General features: G+C 53.3%; 1 protein-coding gene across 2 annotated transcripts in view; it reads left to right on the top strand.

Moving 5' to 3' along the window:
• The first annotated feature begins 748 nt into the window (after window positions 1-748).
• Window positions 749-11,420, top strand: part of Psd2 (pleckstrin and Sec7 domain containing 2) — a 44,464-nt gene continuing 33,792 nt past the window's right edge. For both annotated transcript variants that reach the window (XM_046460392.2, XM_058584288.1), the window contains exon 1: window positions 749-935. The gene's annotated coding sequence lies outside the window, so the exon portion shown is untranslated. The remainder of the gene's footprint in view (window positions 936-11,420) is intronic.

The raw sequence follows: 11,420 nt of genomic DNA, 5'->3' as shown, positions 1-11,420 counted from the left end.
CCTAGTTTAGTGTCCCCTGATCTGGCACCCGGACTTGCATACTAGGTTGGCCATTCCTCACCCCCCACTTCCCTCAGGGTCTCTCTCCTTTGTCTCTCTTCTGCCCCTCCCCTCCAGCTCTGTCCCCAACTCCCCTTGTCACCCCATGCTCCAGGTCTGTTTCTAGCTCCGTGTGTTCTGGCAGGTCTCAAGGGCTCAATTTTCCTTTCTGAGATCCTCCACCTTACCCCCACACTCCTCACTCCTCCCTTGTGAGTTCCAGGGTGGAAGGATGGGGGGAAGGATGGAGGGCAGGAGTCAGTCGATGAACGGACCCCCGGGGGAGGGCAATGGCCTGTCCCCTGCTTCACCTGGAGAGGGGCAGGACAGGCCACACTGTCTCAGGGTCTGAGGCTGGAGGGCCTGTCGAGGGGGTGGTGGTTAGGTCTGCTCCGGGGGTTGGGGACAGCGGGGCCCGGCGGGGCTAGGAGGGGGCGGAACCTCGCTGCGGTCCCCTCCCCCTCTTTCTTAAAGGGCCCAGCGCGGCGCTGTGCGGGACTGGGTTGGTCGCGCCCTCCCCAGCCAGGCCCCCCCCCCCCACCCCCCGGCACAAGGTCGAGCGCTTGGTGCCCAGGCGCCGCGGACGGACCAGCCGGGTGGCCGCTGTCACCTCCCGGCTCTGCGCCCTCCTGCAGTCCCCCCCGCCCTTCCCCGCCCTTCCCTCTCCTCCCTCCCTCCCCTCTCCTCCCTCCCTCCCCTCTCCTCGTTCCCTCCCTCCTGCCGTGGGTCCCCCCATCTCTGCTTAGCTTCTCCACAGCCGCGGCTCCAGCACCTGAAGAGACAGAAGCGGGAGCTGGGAGCTCCGACAGGCGGCCGCGGAGCGGGACGGTCGTCCACTGGCGGCCTCCGCATGGCCCCGCCGTGAGAGGCGGACCCAGCGACTGGGACCGGGAGCGGTGAGTGGGGCCGCGGGGCCACCTTGTCCCCAGAGCCCGCGTGCTCCGGGACCCCGCCCCTCCCCTCTCGGGGCCGAACTGGGGACCGGAGCGGGCGCTGAGGGGTGGGGAGGGGCACGCATGCTGGGTGGCGGGAGCCGCCCTCCGCCCTCTGTGCCTGCTAGGGTCTGCTAACAAAGCTACATTTCGAGATCAATTCCGTGGCGGCTGGAGCATCCGAAGGATACGGTTGTCATGGAGATGGGGCCGAGAGAGGAAGCCCGAGATGGCCGGGACTGGGCCAGGGAGTGGGGGCGCTGCTAAGAGCCCCAGCCCAGGCTGCAGGGAGGGTTGGCCAGCCCGATTGTCTCCCGGGTTCTGCCTCCTGATCCCCCTCCCCCTTTTGTATAATCTGAGTGTAAATGTGTGCATTGATGGGGTGCCAGTGGCAGTTTGGTGGCCCATGATCCGGGTGTTGGGTGACGGGGCCTGCCAGCAGCCACCTTCCCAACCGAGCAGCTTTGAGGATTTATTTCTGTTTCCAGTTTCCTAACTTTGACAGCCGAGCTTGGCCGCCAGGCCTCCCCAGCTCTGCCGCTAGAGCAGGGGCTAGCGTGGGGGCGTGGCAGGCAGCAGGGAAGACCGAGGAGGCCCACAATGGCTGTGGCAGCAGCAGTGAGGGAGGGGTCCTTGGAGCCGGCTGCTAGGTCTGGGTGGGGCAGGCAGTCCAGATGTGGGGACCACCCTGCCCAGTTGGCTCTCTCCTAGGAGGAGGAATTCAGATTCCTTCTGTTCCTGAAGGATCTGGGAGCTCCTGGGAATGAGAACCCGGGGTATTGTTTCTGCACAGATGGACCCCCCCTATGCCCACCCCTTTGTCTTAGGGCCATTTTGTGGGGCCTAGGAAGAGAACTGGGGGTAGATGCAGCAGTCACAATGGAAGAGGGTTCAAGACTCTTGGGCTCAGGATAAACCAGGCTGAGCTTGATGGGGACTCCGGAGAGGGCCAGGGTTTGGCCAGCACAGATGGGCAGCTTGGGTCTTGTAGGAAGAGGCATTTGAATTTTCCTGGGTTCTCCAGCTCCTTCCTTTAGACCCAGGAGCTCCAGACAAGAGCTACTTAATGGGGACTATTCAGGCAGCTCAAGGGATAGTGAGTAAGGGGCATTGGGACCACCTCCAAGTCCAACTGCTGACCCTGGTCAGATACAGTTCTTCTTTCAGTCCCTCCCCTGGGAAGTTAGGAACTCTGTACCAGGGAAGCTACAGGTTCTATGGCCCAGAGTTCTCTGAATCAGTAAAATGGGCCAATTCTCTCCCTGCTTCTTCATGTCTCTGGAGGAGAGACCTGCCCTCACCAAAGTCCCTTCCTCTCAATATACAGTGGGGGACAGTGGCTTTTGAGTGGGGCTACCTACTACAAAGTTTGGTCCTTTTGGAACATGGCAGGCCCATCCGGTGTGGTTAGAACCCTCAGAGGGTTCCCACACATAGGGGTGAGTCTGTGGGTGCGGGCCCAGGTAAAGGTGGAAGGATGGCGGGGGTGTCTTTGGAAAGCCTCCCCAACTGCTGCCTCTTGCAGTGCTGAAGTCTCTGTGCTTAGGTGATTTGTACCTTGTAGTGCCAGGGATTTCCTGTGGTAGACTGAGAGGTGTCCCTCCTGCTGCATGCCCTGATCTGGCAGCTATGTGGTGGGTGCAGACTCCTTGGGCAGAACCCTTGGTGCCTCCCAGGGTCTTCTCTGAAAGGAGGGTGCAAAGCTAGCTGAAAAGAATGACATCTTGCTGTGTACAGGACTGAAAGAGAGGGCCCAAGGAAGCCACACTGTCCAGCTTCCACCTATTAAGCGCCACCACTGTGCTAGGTGCTGTCCAACACACAGCAGCCTGTAGAGGGGGGCACTGCCACTACTCCCATTTTGTGGGAAAGGATGTTGGAGCTCTGGAGAAGTTGCCTATTCAAAGTTGCCTGGTAAATAAGTGGCAGAGGCCAGATTTGCCCCTGGGAAGAACTTTCTAATGCTCAAACTTGTGCCCCTTCTCTTCTTCCTTGGAGATACAACTTAGGAGGGAGGTGGGTCTGAGTGCCTCATCAACTGGGAAAGGGGGTGACCTTGGGGGAATTTGAGGCACCAAATTGGGGTCTCCTAGGGAGGTGGGGTGAAGGCACTCCCATTCCGGATGTCAAATTTCAGGAGATTGCTGCTGCCTCTTGTGACAGATGACGCTCTAGACCTCCTTTGCCAGATGGTCTTTTCCAGGAAAATCTGTTTTGAGCGGCATCTTATGTCTGGGGCTCCATATTTAGCCTGGCTTCTCACATGGGAGGATACACTCAGGCTGTCGCCCCTAGAGGGGTGTTTAAGGGTGGGTGTTTGGGGGAGGGGTGGGCCTGAGGCTAGACCTGGCTCCATGCCACAGCTTGGCATAGGTGGGGAGGGGTCCATGTCCCTGCCCCAGCTGAGGGCTGCCTTGCTGGTCTTCCTCATGACTGACTGTTTCCTTAGAGCCCTTGTCACTCATGTGGGTTCCCTCATAGGGGCATCTGCTTCCTGGAGTCTAGTCCCCTTTAGGTAGTGAGCTGCTCTAGGGGTGTGCCTACTTGACCTGGGTGACTCCAGTGTCCAGCTGAGGCAGGTCCATGGCCCAGCTTACCAGAAGTCTGTGGCCTGCTCAGCGGGGTGAATATCCTCTGCCTCGCCTCATACCCCTGCCATCAGCATCTCTCTTTGGAGTGTCTCCCTGCACCTCCTTCCTTTTCCCACCTTACTTTTTATCTTGTCACACCTGATAGTACAATGAATACCCACCTACACCCTTCACCTAGAGACCTAGATTTGCCAGTCACTAACATTTTGCCATATTCTCCCTCCCTCTCTCTCAAGATTAAGTTGCAGGGCTGGGGTTGTGGCTCAGTGGCAGAGCCCTTGCCTAGCATGTGTGAGGCACTGGGTTTGATTCTCAGCACCACATACAAAGAAATGAATAAAATAAAGGTTCATCAACATCTAAAAAATATTTAAAAAAAGAGTAAGTTGCAGACATTGTAACACTTTACCCAAAATACTTCAGCATGAACTTCCTGAGATGAAGGCATTTATCTACCAAAATGGTTATACTATTTTGTTTTTTTGGTACTGGGATTGAACTCAGGGGCACTCGACCACTGAGCCACATTCCCCAGCCCCACCCCCTTTTTTTAGTCCAATTTTTTTTTTTTTACATTTATTTTATTTGCTTATTTTTATGTGGTGCTGGGGATCGAACCCAGTGCCTCATGCATGCTAGGAAAGCACTCTACCACTGAGCCACAACCCCGGCTCCACCCCAGCCATTTTTTGTATTTTATTTGGAGATAGGGTCTCACTGAGTTGCTTAGGGCCTTATTAAGTTGCTGAGGCTGGCTTTGAACTCAAGATCCTCCTGCCTCACTCTGCCAAGCTGCTGGGATTACAGGCAAAATGACTGTAATATGCTATTATCAGACGTAATAAATTTAGTAAGGATTCAGTTTGACTAATATGTAATCCATATTCAACTTTCTCTATTTGTCCCAGTAATGTCTTTTATAGCTCTCTCTCTCTCTCTCTCTCTCTCTCTTTTTAAATTATCAATTAAGGAGCATACATTGCATTTAGTTATCATGTCTGTTTTGATCTGGAATAATAACCTGATTTTTTAAAATTTTTTTATGACATTGTTAATTTTGAAGTTTTATGAAATAGCCCACATTCTGGATTTGTCTTCATGCTTGATCTTGATTAGATTCAGGTTGAACATTTTGGGCAAGCACATCCCCTACGTGATATGTGTCTTCGAAATACCACACGGCAGGAGGTATTGTTCTTAGGTTGTCCTGTAAGGGTTTGTGTTCAGTTAGGCTACTTGACTGAGGAGTCTCTTTGTTTCAATTCCTCCCCCTTCTCTAATTCCAGAAGCTCTACCCACCTGCTCATTCAAACCCCCCAAACTGACTGAAGCCCTACTTCAGACCAGGCATTGGAGAATGGAGATTCCAGACTCCGATGGGCCCTTACGCAGCTCATAACCTCGGGTTGGGGTGGGTGAGCCTCAGCCCACGCAGGTGCTATTGATTAGGGAGAGGGGCGGCACAGAAAAAAGGAGTGATGGGTGGTGAAGGGAGAGGGCATGGGGTGCAAGACAGGAAGGGGGTGCAGCCAGAGATGGCCTGGAATGTGGGCAGCAGTTGACCTTTCCCCCAAGGGCACTGGGAGCCACTGCAGGGTTTTACAGAGCCGAGTGGAGGGCCTTTTTGAGTACTCGAGTAGAGGTAGAGTGGAATTGGTGGGAAAGAAACCAGCATGCTGTCAACACAGGATGCCTGGGCCCAGAAGAGCCGCTGGGTGTGTAGCTGAGGGAGGGAGTTGTGTGCTTGGGTGGCCCTGGTGGGATGGGGTGGAGTAAGGAGGGGTTGGGAGGTGGGTAGATGGCCCTAGTGTCCAGCTAGAGGACGGGGAGCAGACAGGAAGAGCCGCGGTGCAGTGGCTTGGGAAGGCTGATGGAGGAAGCAGTTTGGGGCATGTGAGGTCTGAGGTGTCTTCCAGGTCAGAGAAACTGTGAGGGAGGCTCTTTTCCCTGGTGTTAGTGGTGCCTGTGGCCAGAAGTTCTCAGAAGTTCAATTTTGAGATGAGGGCAGAGGAAGGCCACTCCCTCCCACAGCAGGAGCAGATGGTAGGCTTCCAGGTGCCATCAGGGGCAAGACTTGTGCAGGCCTCAGGGCCAGCTAGAGGCAACTGCCTGTCAGTCAGGAAAAGTCCCTCCCCTGTAGATTCCAACTCCCTTCCTTCATTTTGCTTCTTCATACTGGCTTGGCAAAACCCAACCTGGTTAGACCAGCACTTGGCCTACTCCACCCCTGGCCTACTCCAGCCCAAGGTGTGCAACTGGATGGGGCTGAGGAAATCCATCACCCCAACTTTAAGCCCAACCCTGTGGATTCAGATGGGCCATTGGTGCCATCCAGCACTCATGCCACAGGTCCCGAGTTCATCACCTCTTCTGATGCTAATGGCTATTTCATATTTTCTCTTCTTTTAAAAACATTTTTATTGGTGCATTATAATTACACACAAACGTAGGATTCATTGTGATATGGTTGTGCATGCACATAATGTAATTGGTCAATTTAATTCCCCAGTACCTCCCCTTTCCCCTCCCTGATCCCTATCCTTTACTGGTCTCCCTTCTATCTTCACAAGATTCCCTTTTTCTCTCCAGCTTCCACATAGGAGAGAGAACATACAACCTTTGACTTTATTTCACTTACTGTGATGTCCTTTGGTTTTATCCATTTTCTTGCAGAAGATACATTTTCCTTCTTGTTTATGGCTAAAACTATTTTTTTTTGTGTGTGTGCGTGCTGTGTGTGTGTGCATGCCATATTTTCTTTTTAAAAAATATTTTTAGTTGTAGATTGACACAATGCCTTTATTTTATTTATTTATTTTTATGTGGTGCTGAGGATCCAACCCAGGGCCTCACACGTGCTAGGCGAGCGCTCTGAGCCCCAGCCCCAGCCCCTGCTATATTTTCTGCCCTTTTGACTCTTGGCAGGAACCTAGGCTGGTTCCATCACTTGGCTATTATCACACTTTCTCTCCTGCCCTCCACCCAACCTCTCCTTTCTGATCCTCCCTTTTAGCTGACACTTTTGAGAAAGTAGAAGCAATTAGAACTTCTCCAGACCCCAGTGCTATGTGCACTCACCTACCTACTTCTGCACTTGCTGTCCTACCCTTCTCCTGCCCCTGTGGTGCAGCGTCCCTGCTCCTGGCTAAGGTCATCCCTCTCTACTCATTCACTAGATTTCGCCTGTCCTCTTGTCTCCTTAGGCATGTTGTTTCAGCAAGTGTCCCTTCTGGCCTCGTCAGTCCCCCTCCCCAATCCCTACTAGATCATTCCATTAGCAGGTATCCTGTTGTTTTTTTCTCTTGGCTTAAGACCTTGTTCCCCTGTCTTCTCCACAGCACCACCGCATCTCTCTTTCCTTTCCAGTGAAGCTCCTTGGAAGGGTTGTCTAGACTCCTGTCTCCACGTCCTCTCTGCCCACTCCCCCTGACTGTGCTTTGGTTGGCTTTGCCCCTGCACTCCACTCCATGACCTCCATGTAGTGGCACAGAGGCCAGTTCTCAGTGCTCTTCTCCAGCATTTGACACCTTCGGTCTCTCTCTTCTTTGATACACTCTCCTAGACATCCAGGACCTCATTCTCCTGTTCTTTTCCCACCTGACAGGTTGCTCCTTCTCAGCTTCCATTGTTGGTTCCTCTCTTCCTCCCCGGGTGATCCAGGAGTGTCCCAGGACTCAGCCCTGCACAGCTGTCTTCCCCATCATGTGGATCTCATCCAGTCCTGCCGCTTTAAGTGCCACCTATATGCTGCCAGCCCCCTCATTCATATCCCAAGACTCCACCTCTTCCCTGGGCTTCAGGAGGCGGTTCCACCTCTCAGCCTTGGAATCCACCAGACACCTCCAGCTCAACTTGTCCAAAGCTGATCTCCCCATCCTCCTCCCCAGACCTGTCCCACCAGACTTTTTTTTTTTAATCTTTTAAAAATGTTTTTGTACAGAACGCCTCCATCTTATTTGTTTATTTTTATGCGGTGCTAAGGATCGAACCCAGTGCCTCACACATGCTAGGCAAGTGCTCTGCCACTGAGCTACAGCCCAGCTCTCCACCCAGCCTTTTCCTTTTCTCATGTCATTCTAGTTGTTCCAGGCTCTTGATTTCTCCTTTCTACTGCCCTATACATTGCCCATCAAAGGGTGAGGCTTTACTAGTGCCTCATTGTCCCCTCAGAGGGCTTTGGTGAGTGAGGAGGCCCAGTTTCCTGGCTCTCGCCCAACACCTGGTCCAGCTCAGCCCCTGCACACATACTGTGCCACATACTGTGAAAATTTTTTTCCTTTTGGTACTGCGGATTGAACCCAGGGGGGCTCTACCACTGAGCTACATCCCCAGCCTCTTTAATTTTATTTTTAAAAATTTGAAACAGGGTTTTGCTGAGGCTGTCCCTGAGCCTGTGCTCCTCCTGCCTTGGCCTCCCAAGTTGCCAGGATCACAGGTGTGTGCCACTGTGCTCCGCAGTGCTGTGATATTTCCATCCAAGAGGGTACAACTTGTGAGAGCCTGAAGTGAAATCCTAAAGCATAGATAGGAGAAGACAGGGAAGCAGAGGGAAGGAGGGAGGGGACCAGAAGGACTGGCCAGGGAAGGTTAAGAGAAGCTACACAATGAAGAGCAAGAGGAGGGCTGGGGAGGAAGGTGAGAGGGAGGAGGCCTGGAGGGAGAGGGCTTCCTTTGGGGGCTGTGGGCAGACCACATGAAGATCTGAGGAACTGGTTTTAAGGGTGCACGTCGAGTGCCTGGCTCCTTCGTGGGAGGATCTGGAAAGTGAGGAATGTGAACACTGGGCAGAGGGAGGGGAGGAGGGGCTTCTTGGTTCATTTCTCTTGGCTATTGAAGCTGACTGAGTGGAGGTGGCCCAGAGACTGAGGCCCCTGGGCTCCCAGAGACTGACCCCTGCTTGGTTGGCAGGACTTGCACCTGGTCAGTCCACTGTAGTTCTTGGAGCTGACTCTCAGCCCACAGGCTCTGGGTCACCTGTGGGCTCTAGAAGCAAGGCAAGTTCCAGACACCCCCAGAAGTTCATGGGAGGTAGAGCAGTGGTCAGTCTGGTGTGGACTCCCTTAATCAGGGCAGCCTTTGAATGATTCCAGATAGCTGGGGTTCACCCTGGAGGGAGGTCAGCAGGGAGCGGAGTCGCCAACTATAGACGTGATGTGATTTGGGTTTTGACAGCGTACACTGTGGATTTCATTAGTGTGAAGGGCTCTCCAAACCAGCATGCAGATGTATGCAAATGCTAAGCAAATGAGGGTGCCAATTGGCTGAGAGGTCGGGAGAGAAGCAAACTAGATGTCAAGGAATGACCTTTGCAGAGCGAGCCTCTAGAGTCCCAGCAGGCTGGAAGGCACAGGAAGATGCGAAAGTGCACCCAGCCCAGGGGACCTCTGCCTGCCCAACCATGAGAGCGGAGAGCTCTTCTCTGCCCTCACATCCCAAGCAAAGTCTGCTTCCCTGGTGGCCAAACCAAGAGAAAGAAAGGTGCTGGGCTCATTAATAATTCCTAATGGGCACCACCTGAAGGGGATGGGCACTTTTAAGGGAGGCCCAGTTTTCTGGCTCTTTCCTGACACATGGTATGGTTCCCGTGCCTTAAGATGGAGAGATTGACATTTAAGTGGGAATGTCAGTGGATTCAGGACTGTAGGGTCCTCCTCTGCCTCAGGAAAGGGTGGGATCCTCTGTATATCCCTCCCCATGACCCCACAATAGTCTTTCTGTGCCTCTACCTTCAGGCTGAGCCTCTGAAATTCTTGCTTCAGAACCCACTCTGACAACCATCAGGGGACAAATGACTGTGAGGCTGAATGGCCTGTGTTCTGTGTTGCTCTTCTGGGCATCCCAGCCAGGGGATAAGGCAGCCAGCTAGTTCCTCTGAAGCTCTGAGAGGGTTCTGGAAGGTATACCTGTCCCTGAGCACCACACATACACCCTCTCATTTTGTCCTCATAGCAGCCCTGCAAGGCATGTACTGTTTGTATGTCCCATTTTATGGAGGAGGACACTGAGGCTCAGAGATTTGAGCAACTTTCCTGAGGTCAAATAGCTTGTGGGTAGCAAAGCTGGGATTCGAAGCAGGTCTTTCTGAGTGTGCAGTTTGTGTCCTGACCCACTTTCCTGGACTGTCTCAGTCTGAGGCACTTGTTGTCATACAAGGTGATTCAATCTGGGAAAGACCAAATGGGTTAGGAGGGTTAGGGCCACTTTGGCCTGCGGAAACAGAGAAGTTCCTGAGACTTCTGGGTGGACATCCCCTCCAGTTATTTTGGGCTCCTTCCTCCCTGGGGAGCTGGGATGTTGAAGAGGTACAAGTTCAGACTGACCTGGGCCTGGGGGCATGCCTGGAGCTCTGGGATGATAGGAAGAATTGGTTAGCAGAGGCTGCGGGGGAGCATGATGAGCTGTGTGATCCGGGGAATTGACCCAGGGATCTTCCAGGCAGTTTTTCGCTGCACATGCTCAGTGATCCAGCAGCTTTTGATGGAGCCGGAGTGCTCGGGCCTGGGCCAGCTCAAGCCCCGGGCCAGCTCAAGCCCCAGGCTCACGGGTATGGCTGGCCAGGGTCTGTCCTGAGCATTTCCTATAGGCCAGCTGTTTGCATTGATTGGCTTGTGTGAGTGTCCCTGTGTGTGCCCTTGTGAGTTCATGAGTGTGTGAAGATCCCAGCTAATTGCTAAAATCTAGATGAGTTAGGGAGCCAGTTAGTTCAGGAAGAATTTGGGGGAAAGGCAGCAGGGTCAGGGGGGTGGTAAGAGTAGGTTCCCAGGGGCAGAGAATGATTCAGAAGTGAAAGGTTTCTTACTTTTCTTTTTCTTCCTTTGTTTCTTTTTCTTTTTTTGGTCAGGGAACCCTTGTGAAGCTCTCTGCACCTCCAGTGTCAGAGATGGAAGGTTCTTGGGGATTGTCCAGGTTGGGGCTCATGCCCAGAGCCTATAAATGGGCTTTCGAGATCTATGAGCCTCTCAAACAGTCTCAGAATGCTGTGCATATATGTGAGAGTCCATCTGGGGCAGGGTCCTCATCTCTATCAGATGCTGAGAGAGACCCCAGATGTGGGAATGGTTCAGAATCTCTGACACAGGTGGGGAAAATGAGATCAAAGAAGGTCTCATTTTCATTTTTCTGAGCTCCTTTAGCAAATTAGAGGCTAAACCAGTAGTCTGTCTCCCTGCGACATCAGTGGTCTCGGCCTTACCTCCACACCGATGTTCCAGAGCAGTGCTCTCTGACCCCAGCCTCTTCTACATGCTCTTCCCAGGCTAAGCAGCCCTGGACTCCTGTAAGCTTAGGTTTTGCCTGTTGGGAAAACAGCTCCAGAGCCCCCGTCCCAGCTCTGCCCTGGTGTCCCCATTTCCACCAAGTGGTCTGCACCCCCAGCCTCAATCCCGTGCTGCCACTGTGTATGGGGATGGTCAGTGTGGGTCCTGTTTTCTCCAATGCCACCCCAGCCTGACTCTCTGGGTTATCCCTTCCCTGGCCCCAGATTCTCCCAAAGCAGAAGGATTTTTGACCCAGTGATGTTGGTCTAGCTGCCTTAACTTTGCCTGTAGGCCTGGAGGCTGCTTATCCCCACTTTGTCACCCAGAGGATTGTCCTATGTGTCCGTCTACCTCCCTCCATGTGTTAGTGTGTGTGCGCATGTGCGTAAGAGCACACGAATGTCCACATTGCTCAGAGACAAGCGCACGGGCACCTGTGCACATACGCTTGCCTCTGTGTCTTGCAGTGCCACCTGGAGCCTTCCTGCTAGGACCTACCTCCACTTGGGCTTCCCAGTGTCCCTGGCTTAGACCATGGAAGGGACCATAAGATTATCCCTATAATAGTCTAGTGTTCCAAGCAGACTCTCAGCCTTGTCATT

The sequence above is a fragment of the Marmota monax genome, unplaced genomic scaffold (assembly GCF_021218885.2).
Source record: "Marmota monax isolate L192 unplaced genomic scaffold, Marmota_monax_Labrador192_F-V1.1 WCK01_AAM20220418_F8-fsc00006, whole genome shotgun sequence".
NCBI classification, from domain to species: domain Eukaryota; kingdom Metazoa; phylum Chordata; class Mammalia; order Rodentia; family Sciuridae; genus Marmota; species Marmota monax.
Note: the sequence above shows the minus strand (reverse complement) of the source record. Positions and strands in the feature narration are given on the sequence as shown.